This window comes from Solea senegalensis, linkage group LG7, assembly GCF_019176455.1.
Source record: "Solea senegalensis isolate Sse05_10M linkage group LG7, IFAPA_SoseM_1, whole genome shotgun sequence".
In the NCBI taxonomy this organism is placed as follows: Eukaryota; Metazoa; Chordata; class Actinopteri; order Pleuronectiformes; family Soleidae; genus Solea; species Solea senegalensis.
The window spans coordinates 8,042,921-8,055,587 of NC_058027.1; the positions used below are offsets into that span (position 1 = coordinate 8,042,921).

A 12,667-nucleotide genomic window follows, 5' to 3' on the forward strand; every position below is an offset into this window, starting at 1 on the left:
ATTTGGGGTCTCATAGAAACTCATGTGATTTAACATGACTTCAGAATATAACCAGACAGGCGGACTGTCAGCATCATCAGTTAATAGCTGTTGTGTGTGCAATGTCAAAATAGTCTGAAGGGCCAGATTGGTAATGAAATCTGGCTGATTATCATTATGTGTGGGGCAGGCTTAAGATGAAGAGTTTTATCCACTTACCCACTGAGGCATCACATAAACAGTCAAAAATGGTTGGATTTCTAGAAGTATTAATTTGATTCTCCTCATTTTGATGAAATATGTGTCAGATGGAAAAAGAATAGCTGTTAAACTTGTGAGAATTATTCTCTATTTGTCAGAATGAGCAATCAAACATTGGAGGCATCCATTGTGATGGTGATGCATTCCCCCTCCCCTGGTCTACACAATGATTATGACTCATTTGATGCTCATATTACATCACTGGAAAAAGCTTGCCAATGTTCTGGGCATGCATTACTTACAAATTAATGTACCCATCCAGCACAGATATATGTAATCACTATGCCCCAGTGTTGCCTGCTGCTCTATAATATGGCCATTATTTGCCAGCAAACTGATGCTCTCTCGTCATGTTTGTGAACGAAGGAATGACAAGCAAACACTTGCACATGTCTCTCTGTCTGTCTTCCTGTATTGCTCCACTCCTCATCCCTCTCAGCCTCTCTATTTCTGAGGAATATCTAATGAATATTTCCCTTTGAGTGTGACAGTGTAAAACAAAGACGGGTCTGAAACTACTCTCCCTTTGCACTGGGTCCTTGGAGGGGAAAATGTGAGAAGCATGACAAGGCTGTGAGACATTGGAGCACATGCAGTATTGTGGCTTTTACCGTTCCACCCTCCTTTCCTCTCACCAAATTCTGTCCAATCCTCTGATCATGTCCAATACCATGGTTAACTCTGAAGTGCTGAAGCTGATGAGACAGAGAAAGAGAGCGAGTCAGACAGACAGAGAGTGAGTGACTGACACCCAAGTAAGAAAGTAAGAATGTTTCTACCACACAGAGTCTGCAGATGATACAAACTATTACAATATAATTATAGTTTATCTTATGAAAACAGAGACTGGGTCTTCGACTCAGTATAAGAATGAGACAGAAACAGGTAGAGAAGAGAATATTAATCTTGCTGTGCAGAGACATTTAAATGAGGACTGAGAGAGAGCCTCACACACTGCAGCTTGAGAAAACACATACAGACTGAGAGAACCCTTCACATCACACACATGCTGGCAATACACCGAAACATTTGTCTATAACCAACACAAGGAATGTACATCAAATAATTTTTACTATTAGCACTGAACTAATGTCAGAAAACTGTGCGGTGTGCAGGGTCGGACACTTGAAATAGCTTGTTCTCCACCAGGAGTGCACATTTAGGTCTGTGCCACATGAACATTGAAAATTAAGTTGAACGGGAGAGGGGCTAGAGATGAGGAAATGAGGAGGGAGGAGGTGGCAGATGATGTGGCGGAGATGAAGCAGAGAATCTCTGTGTCCTTTGAAGCTTGTCTTATGGCTTTTCTCTGTCAGGTCTCTCTCCAGGGACACTTGGTAAATCTGGCCCTGGAAGGCATCCACACTCTCAGAATCTGAGACTTCAATCATCCTGCCTGGAAAGTCTCTGCATGTAGTCAACAGCTCTTAACATGCCATGTGACATTCAGATGTCCATTAATACAGAAACAGTGGCATGTGAACATGTGAAAATGCAAGTGTTGTTGTTTTCTATGCTGGTTTGAGAGCATAATTCACAAACCCAGGTGTATTAGGACAAATAAAAAAAAGCAAAGGATATAGTTGAGCAAAATACTTCACAGGAAAATGGAAGCAGACTAATGAATTCATGACAAACTCAAACTGAATTACAAAAATGCTGATTTAAAATAAATATTGTGGACCATTAAAGATCTGGTGTATGTGAATTAGTGAAATCTAGTTATCACTAATCAGACTGTTAGATTACAATGACAAAAGACTGCACAGTGTAGCCACACAGTTAGTGTAGTGGTTAGCATTCTTGCCTTTGGAGCAAGAAGACACGACCCAGTCAGAGCAAGGGCCTTTCCGTATGGAGTTTGCATGTTCTCCCAGTGTGTGTGAGTCTTCTCCGGTTTCCTCCCACAGTCCAAAAACATAAACACACAAACACAGATTTAAAAATCTAATTTATCTGTTATTAAACAGATATTGTTTAATAAATTAATTATTAAACAATATCTGTTGATTTAAAAGTGACATATGTGAGTTATGGTGGTCTACTTACATACATACATACTACTTGTTTTTATGGTCAAACACCTCCTAGTTGCGGCAAACGAGCTAATCGAAATCTCTCCTCACTGTCGCTCTCATCAGCTGCACTGTTTCAGACCAAAGTCACACCCCCAGAACACAGACTGTGTTGTGATTGGCCAGCCAATGAGAGCTTTCCCACTGTCTTGTGATTGGCCAGGTACCTGGAAGTTACGTAATTAGCACATTAGCTCTCTGATCTAATTCTGTTTTGTCTCAACGTGATTTTGCTCCACTTAACGGTTCCTTCCGCTGCCGCTGTCTTGCGGCTGTGTGGCTCCCACCGCTTTGCTTCTGGTGCTCCAGGGCCTCTGCCTTGGCTCTCGTGGGCCTGTCGTGGCTCCCTATTTATCTGCGCTAGTGGCTGGTGCTGCATGACTGCCTTGTGTTTGCTTGATTTTATTCTGATATCTTAGTTTAGGTTTATTTTGACTCTGTTTATTAACTTGATTGTGTTATTCCGTCTGCCCTTTTGTTGTTTTGATTTCTGAGATATATTTTGGTTAACTTGAATTAGTTAACTTTTGTATTATATATATTTTAGGGCATAGTTTACTTAAGTGCTTCATGTAGTGTTATATATGTTTATTATTTCCTTTAATTATTCTGGGAAATTACATGTAGTTTAGTCTTTGGAATATAATTTGCCCAGTTGTAATTCTTTGTTTTGTTTTGTTTGAGTAATGTGTGGTTATCAATTTCTTAATAAAGCTTGAGTAATTAGTTGTATTGCCTTTGTTCTTACTTATTCTGGGCAATATATATTTTGTTTAGTTTTATTATAATTTGCCCAGTGTTTATTATAATTCTGAGTTAGTTTTATGTGTGATTAATTTTTGTATCTTGTTTTAGTGCAGAGGCTGGTGGTGGTGTCAGTCTTTTCTGTGTGCTGTGTCCCCCTGGGATTTAGGTATTCACTGTGTGTGTGTGTGTGCGTGTGCATGTGTGTGCCTGTCACATAAATGGGTGACATAGTATCTTTAATTTAAAAAAAAAAAAAATATATATAATAAATCTTTGGGTGAAAGTCCCAAGGTGGCCTTTTCAGTAAACAGTAGGCAAAGTGGGACCTCGTTTATCCTAGTAGCTCTTTACCTTTAACTCTAACCTTTCTACCTTATACTCACCACACAACAATAACAAGATAAATAGGCCACAGTCCCAAAATCGATAAAATACTTAAAGTTAACAAAGAAACAGCAACTTAAAACCTTTTTGAGAGTGAGAAAGGAACTAAAATCCATTTAGTAAAGGCAGACAAACATTGAGCAAACAAAAGGACATGCTGTCATCTTGGATTGTGTATGTGATAAGCAGAAGCAAAGTCCAGTATTGACAAAAAAAGTGTCATGATACAATAAGAAACATAATGAGGTGAAAGGCTGGAACACAGACATGAATGTACAAGACAAACTAAAACAGACAAAGGAAAATGCAGAGACTAAATAGGGAGAGGAGGCAATGAGAAACAGGTGTGAAACATTAGGGCAGGTGCAGGAAACAAGGAAACACAGGAGGACAGGAACTGAAGACACATGAAATGAGACAAGAGCTGTCCCAGTAGCAGAAGCTGTATCCTCCATGTGTGCATTTGTTGTCCAGATGAAAATGTGTCACAGCACCGTCACATGGGTTTGTTCTCATTGCCACATGAATTGTCGGCTCCTTTAAATGCAGCCAACGTTTGCCCTTCTGTGAAGAATACACCTGGTGTAAAGGTGGTGGTAATGCACCTTTCAAATAATTTGCCAACTGCCATAAAAACCAACTGAAGCAGAAGAATAAGCTTTTCTTTGAAACCCACACAACAATTATTATTTTACTTTTCCATGGTTGTCTCACAGCTTGAGATACATTACAGTCCAGAGTCTGCATTGCTTATTATATGTATTATATCCAGTGTTGGGAAGATTACTTGTGTTAGTTACAATTACAAGTTACCCTGTTGAAAATGTAATAGTAGTGTAACTATTTCAATTACTCAAAGTAATAGAACTAATAACATTTGATAACATTTTGATTACTTTTCTGAATTTAAAAGTGGATTAAAACCATGGATCATTATTTTGGAATTAACCACATATTTAAAATTAAATTAAATTAAATTAAATTAAATTAAATTAAATTAAATTAAATTAAATTAATGTGTGCAGCATGTGGAAAACAAGATACCATGTTGACCTGATGACAAATGTGCACAATTTAAACAATAGCACTTTGTATGACAACCCACACTGTAAAGTTGATTGTACTTAAACCATTTGTGTCAAGTGATTGCCTCAAAGGGTTTAAGTTATTGACAGTAGAGAAAATCAATTTGTTCAAGTGCAGTCAACTTAAATGTACATAATCAGAATTTAACATTTTTAAGTTACTTACACTTAAATGGTTTAAGTAAGTATAGTGGAATCTACTTAAAAGTACAGTATTCAAAACTTAATATTATGGGTCAAATACACTTAAAATTCGAGTTTTATTAAAAATATGAATTTATTAAATTTTAAAATATTATATTTGGAATAAGACAATTCCAATTAAATTATTATTTGTTAATGACCACATAATGCAGTACATTTTATTTATTTTATTTAGACACACGACAAAGCAACACATATTAACAATGATGCTGAGTGAAATACCAGATGCAGATCCAAAATAACAGTAAGTTTTCATAAAATTATCAAAATGGGTCTTTGCCAACAATTACAACAGTACAGCCAAACAAGAGGCACATTGCCTGAGGTAGGTTGGTAAGTGCTTCGATTACAAGGCTGCCCTCTATTATGATCCCCACTCTTGAGGAGTTAAGTTGTGGTGATGCTGGGCTTGCAGTGCTGGTGTCCTCATGGCAGAGGATTCCCACGGGAATGTCCACAGAGTCTCCCTCATTAAAATTCTATGGTACGAGAAGCAAGACAAAAGTAAGATATTCAGGTTAACAGCAATTTGTCCACAATCAGCTGTGTGGTCTTCATAAATAATGTGATTTTCATAATTCACATAAGAGAATAGAAAGTCACACACCAATCAAAAAACTTTACTCACTGAACTGCTCTTAAAAAACATAGCAAGAATGACTGGAAATCCTCTCATAATTTGAATTTGACACTACTGTTGCAAACCTGTATGTAGAAAACACACAAGTAGAGAGAGCTACTCAAAGATTCTCACAATTGCAATTGTCCAACGCTCAAAATTGACCTATAAGTCAAACTCAAATTTACACACATTCAAATGGACACGTTTCAAACTAGAAAATGTTCCAGCAGTTTCTAATACTTCAATAGAGAAAACAAAACATCAAGCAGAAATGGTGCCCTCTTTACGGCAGTCAAATTAAAAGCGTCCAGGTAAAACTTGATAGTTTAAGTTTGTTAAACTTACAAAAATGAGTACACCCAATGATTGTCTCATATACTCATACTGTTTAAGTAATACAATAATACTAATCTTTAAAAGTGGTATTTACTCAAACTGTTTGTGTAGAATGAACTTTCGGGTTAATAGTGCAGATAAGTGATGGCATTAATGTTCTATAAAATAGAACCAAAATTATAAAGATGAAACTGTTCAAAGGTCAGTGTTCTTTTATGTGTTCAACCATACATTATAAGTCTAACCTGGTCTAACCTTTTAAAAATCTCAGATAAACTAATGAAGATTACACCACAAGGTGGTGCTTCGAGGTAATTTGGAAAATCTAGATCATTGAGACTAATGGATCTTAATTTGTCATCATCATTTAACCTGCCAAGCATGTAAAGACACACGGAAGGCTGGCACTTCTTCCCCATTGTATTGTATGTGAGTGCTTGCAGTTACAGCTATAGGCTAGTAGGTTACGTATAGCTTTAGATGTGTCCTCCGGTTCGACATCGGCTGTTTCAACGTCGACAGCACCTTCACTGCCGGCAAACACTCTTTGTTTATGTTTGGGCCCTTTTCTTCTGTCTGAAGTGTTTTATTGTTTTAGTCTTGTGCGCCTCCTACATTGTTGCTGCTGACTGCCGTACCATTAACAAGTCGATTGAGTCTAGCGGCAGAATGACACATGACCAGAGAGAGCGAATCACAGTATCGGCTTTAGAAGGAGGATGTTGATATGAAAACAACTATGATAAATCCAAGCTTTTTGGCAATTTTAAAAATGTAACTAAAATTGTGATCATGGAAATTTCCAAAAGCAACTGTAATTGTATTTACACATTTTCTCTCAGTAATCTAACGGATTACAATTACGTACATTTAGTAATAAATTATGTAACATCGTTACATGTAATTCGTTACTTCCCAACACTGATTATATCACATAATCACATAGTCAACACTCTGAGCATTACATTACAGAACAGGGACACTTTATAAACAGACATTACTGCAAGTCGCTACAATATTTTACATTTTATTTATTTTAAATCAATCATTATATATTTAAACATTTCAGATTTTTAGGATGTTTTGACTAATTAAGGGTTAAACCAGCATTTTCTGAGGGGCAAGAAGAATTGTGATTCAGCACTGGAATTTATAAGGAGAAAGATACAAGACACTTTGCCGGCAGCTTGTGAAAGATGAGCTCTAGAAAATACACTGCACATTGATGTGTTGTATGTAAGTTTGAGTGAATGGGTGAATGGCAAAACTGTATGTGTATGTGCAGCAGCTTTGAGTGGTCATGAAGACTAGAAAAGTGATGTATAAATACAAACCATTTACCATGTGATAAAGATTTGTTGTATTTCAGACCAAATATTGACTCTCAATGAAGAAGACATTAATTAAGAAGAGAAAATACGCTACTCATGTCCAAGCTCTCGTCTTTTCTGCAGAGGTCTCCAGTCAAAAGCCTATCTTTATCCTGCTGTGTAATTGTGGCAGAGCTCTGAAGGCCTTGTTTAGTCCCCCAGTGCAAAACGTATGTGCTTCAGATGAATCGTAGCTCAGAGGCAGGGCTGTGATGAAGTCTACACATCAGCAGAAGAGACATGACCACTGCACTCTCACCATGCCATACTTCCCTCTCTTTGACTAACATTGGTCCACATCAACATCCACATGTGAATTTTAAAGGTTTTTAAAACCTGAAGTGAAGTGCAGTGAAGCTGTGGAGGGAAACACACCGTGAATAAGTAAACTTCCTGTTTGGTTTGATGGTTTATAGGGTGAACCCAATTGTCTTTTCCTCCTTTCAATTTTATGCAAGGCAAATCATGTACGGTGTGCCTCAGACATGGTCAGGACTAAATAGCCTTATCTAGAGTCTGCCACATGAACTGTATACGACGTGTCAGAGACGATTGTTTTCGGAGGGCATCACAGGCTGATAGACAGACACTGCCGCATGCCGACTCCTTGTCAATTCTTAAAGCGGCAGCATGTGCTTTCCCTCTGTGTTATCAGGCAGGAGATTGATTTCTGTGTCCATCTTGTTTGCCCTTCCCTTTGTGTTTAAAAGCTCAATTTGGAGAAGCCTATGATGTATTGATGCGTGCACCATGAATTACCTTGCTAAAAGATAAAAGTGCACAAAACATCTTGCAGAAACAGATAGATTCTGTCCTTCCATTTGTGACAGGGGGGCTGTTGCCGTTCAAGGCACGTCCTGAGAGCGAGGCGTGTGTGATGTCTCGCTGAGATGAGGCTAATGTTTGGCAACCAAATGTCTGAGTGCAGCAGCACTAACTACATTAAGCCCCACTAAAACAGGATGTCAATGGTGAATAATATAAATAACTATTTGCCTTGTGGCAGAAACTTTTTTTTTTTTTTTTAACTCAGTTTGCCTTGCAGTGGCATTTATCACAGAGCAACACAATAAGTGAACATCATCACTCCACTCTCTCTAACTCTCTTTATCCACACCTCCATAAACGTGGGCCTTTACTTCATTACCTCGACAGGCAGTTTGTAGGCTTGACTGCAGCAAATCTAATTAAGAAACTTGCTTAATTAAAAAAGAGGCACTAAGCCTTTAATGGTGACAAAAACTAATGACTATGTCGGTGAGGGACCCAATAATGACCAATTGAAATACTTACGCAGTGAAGGGATAAATGTAAACATGCCGGTCCTTGACTGCCGTCGGCTTTGACTGTAGCTGGACCTGCAGGAACCTCAGTCTGCTGCCATTGTTGTTTGGTCAGGAGGACAAATGAGATAGTTAGTGTCTGTAATAGATGTGACTGTTAAAGCTAGTATGGCCATATTAGCTCTGCTCCCTCGTGCATCGAGCAGAATATCAGCCACTTTAAAGGCCATGAGGAGCAGAGGCACGTCTGCAGCATACAGAAGAGTATCCTGCTAAATGCCAACAGGCCGCAGTCATTCATCTCCCCGTAATGTTTCACGACTATTATTATGCTCTTTTATTCACTGTGATGCACAGAGTGGAGAGTTCAGCGGTGTCAGATGGTCAGTGGTAGAATGAGATGTCTTTCAACTCAAAGGTTGTGGGTTCGATCTCCACTAGTCTACATGCCGATGTGTCCTTGGGCAAGACACTTAACCCCATGTTGCTCCTGGTGGCTGTGCCAGCAGCGTGTGTGTGGTTATGAAAGACGAGTGATAGAAAAATGTGCTGCAAGCAGATGCACTATGTGAATGGGAAAACTGTAGTATACAGCAGCTTTGAGTGGTCATCAAGACTAGGAAAATGCTATATAAACCATTTAACATTCCAATATTGGGAATGGTTGAGCGTTACTGTCAAGTGTCCTTGACAGTAAATCTTTTAAAACCAGGACTGAGGTTTAAAGATTATAGCCAGATTTCCTTCACTGACAATCTAAAGCAGTACTTCTCAAATAGTGGGACGGCCAGAAAATAGAGAGTCACTGATATAAAATAACAATAATAAATTAACATAGATTTACACAGTGCCAGCTCTAGGCATAGGCCATAGGCAGTCGCCTAGGGCCTATTATCCAACTATCTAGGGCCAACTATCATCTACCTGAATGTATCACCTTTTTGGAACACATCCAGAAAATAAAGGAAACTTCAATGCAGTATAAAATGACTTTTTTCAGAAAAGGAAATAGCTTCTACAGGTTAGTGTCAAGTATTTAGTGTGACCCACATTTAAACTTAATCCTACACTTGCATGACCCTGAAGCTGGAGTGGAATTCTTATTAATGTTGTACTCTTTCATGTTGAAAAACATCTGCTGTGAAAAAGGTCTATTGCACCAGGTGTATTCAAGACATGCTTGAGCATTTACATGCACATGCTGTATGAGTTCAAACATTGCTAATATATAAGACCAACTTTTAGTCACATCATTCCAATCCAAATTCCAAAGATAACAGAGTATGACAGAAATAAACAAAGCTGGTGGTGCCCTGAGATTTTAGCACTGTACATTGTAGTGACACTGAACATAATCAAAAATTAACAATTCACAACAGTGACACAATAACACAGATCAGAACACATTATATAGCCCACAACAATACGCTACCTTGGTGCATATGAGGTTGCGAGGTGTGGTATACTGCCCAATTCTAGTTTACACAAATCACTATCAGTAATCTTTTAAGACATTAGTGTGGTCAAATCAATGTAAATTATTGATCAATTGTTAATACATCCATGCATATGACCAGTATGGCTACCTGCCAAAAATGAGAGAGTTGTTGGGTGCACACTGTCTGATAGAAGCACAAAAACCAACAGCTATTTTTGGACAGTGCAGGGTTTGAGCTTAAATATTTTATTTATGTCATGATTTGATTGGCCAGTGCTCATACTTGTAAAGTTGAATATTTCTCAAATCTGCCACATGCAGTACAAGCAAAACGAAGTACACAATGGAGTTCAGTGACCCTTGATGCCACTCCATTCAGTGTGAATAAGCAATGGTTGAGTTAAAGCCACATTTGCAAATGGATAATAAGTGTGAGTGAAATAGTTTGTTTTGCGTAACCTTAGAATAAACCTTTTCATACTGTATGTACAAGTCCACCTTAGTTCGTAGATGTACTTGGGAAAGGGGAAGTGAGGAGCGAGTCCTCCCTTTCTAACAATCAGCAGTCTCAACTTTAAATCACTAATTCATTCATATTAAACCTTTAAAGCCAGACTATAAAACTTCACACATTACACCTTCTGAAAACAGAAATTATGAGCAAAAAGATATTCTCATCAATAACCATGGACCGTATATAAAAGTGGACACAGTCTTACGGTTTGTCAAAGGAGGTAGATTAAGATGTGAATTGATGTCTACTTGTGTGGTTATGGTCCTTCATTTTATCCTTCACATTTGTCAGTATTCCAAAATTCAATTACTGTCTTATGTGGTCTCATGGTTGCTGTACTGCAAAAGCCACATGGCCTCAATTGCACAAATGCAAAATTCATCACGCTCATCTTTATCACTGAGACAAGTTGATCATTTAATGGAAGCCATCATAACCTAGAAGAATGCTCTAATGTTTCCTGTGTTCAGTGTGCAATATAAATACCATCAGTGTGGCTTGTGAATGCATGTAAATACCTTCATGAATGCTAATAGGACATTCACAATATAAAGCAGTACGCTCAACAAGGTGCAGGAGCCTGAGCATCATATGTTTGCTGCATAACAGATGGTTACATCAGGCTGTAAATTTTCCTGCACAAGGCCAGAAACTGTGCATGTATGATCCAGCCAGCAAGGAGAATGAAGAGCAGGAAGATGGAGGTGCATAAAGTCAAGGATGAGTGTGCACCTCACTCAGTTTAAGATGAGCTGTGATTCGAGAGTTTGAGCTCAATAGCTTTGTTTGTTACTGCAGTGAAACGATAATCTATGCCTATCTACATACATTTTAGGGGGAGTATTTCTCAGGCTCAGTGGGGAGTGGGAGAGAGGGTGTTGGGAGATAGTGTTCAGTATGAAATGGCAGCAAAGGTCACAAGCTTTCAGACATGAGAAACCACCACAGTAGTTCTTTTTTTAACCCAGACCTTGAAGTCAGTGATTAAAGTGAGCACAGTTTCTCACGTCATGAAACATGAAAAATAAAAAAAAATTAAAGAATTCACCTTGTTATTCCCTGTGAAAAGAACACACTCCTCACAAAATGTGCTGTTTCTTATTTCATCCAGAGCTGCCTATAGCACAGCCACTCTATTGTATTCCACTGTTACTGCATTGATTCAATGAGCTAAAATGAGATGAGACACACTAATTCCCACTGGACAGGACAAAAGCTCTCCAGAGTGGATTCACTGACTGTGGCTTGAAAATATTTATGCTTCACAGTTGCTTTTTCCATGCATGTTAAGAAGCTTGTCACTCATTAATCAGATAAGATGATATAGCCATGACCATGGTATTGATTAAAATACACATTAAAATCTTAAAAGAAAAAATAAGATTCCAGATTCAGATTTGTAATTGTAATAGAGTGGGTACTCTGTGAATGTGCTGGCTTGATATCACTTTGAGGACAGGGGCTCCGATCAGAGAGCAGGACACAGAGAGGTTCCTTAATTTTGTTTAATGGTTAGTTGTTGGAGTTACAGGTGGGTCAGTGGACATATGTGGGTGTATGTGTGGTCCTAACATAAATGAAAAGAAAAGAATTATATATGGTAATATCCAGTCATCATTATCTACTAATGACATTAATTATTACTCTCAAATAATCAACAAAAAATATACAAATGAAATAAGATGTAACCATCCTGAGTGAATTATCAGTTTAACTGACTTGAACAGCATTACAATAACTCAAAACACATCATCCCTGAGTAACTTGCCAAAACACAGTATTTTATGGCCAATGTCGCCATCTAGCGGACAAAATAAATCACTGCAGTACTCGAGACGACCAGACGGCATTTAACCGCGAGCGAAACTAAACATGCATTTCTGGATCAACATAGCCAAAACGGCAAGAAAACAAGACCATTTACTTATATTGACAGTATTCACGGTCCAATAAGGCAGGTAAACTCACGTTTCTGCATGAACGCACACGACTGGTATCCACCATAGTTTCACCGCACCTCGGAATCAACGTACCTCCTCGTTAAGAGAATATGACGTCACATAGGTATGGAAAGCATACTAGGACAAACTAAAACGAAACTCAAAGGTGTAAATGGGCTACATGAACAATACAACGGAAAGAACAGTAGACTTTACTACAGTAATTGTTTTTTTTATTACTATTGTCTCAACTCAATCAAAACAAACTTTTATTTTAAACATATGCACCCAGGTCATTTGAGTTTGAGATTCCTGCTCTTGAGACTGTGAGGCTGAATTTTAACAGCAGAATTTTGACCTAAATGCCATCGTGTTACATCAGCATGGTGAGAATGACAATGATAACATGCTAAGATTTAGCATTTTTCT

The 12,667-nt window shown here is 38.2% G+C and overlaps 1 long non-coding RNA gene across 1 annotated transcript; it reads right to left on the reverse strand.

The window, feature by feature from the left end:
• Window positions 1–11,802: 11,802 nt before the first annotated feature.
• On the reverse strand, window positions 11,803–12,427 carry LOC122772143. Its single transcript, XR_006360747.1, has 2 exons — window positions 12,267–12,427; window positions 11,803–11,865 (listed from the first exon to the last, which is right to left on the reverse strand). It is a non-coding gene; the product is annotated as an uncharacterized LOC122772143 (long non-coding RNA).
• Window positions 12,428–12,667: the final 240 nt, after the last annotated feature.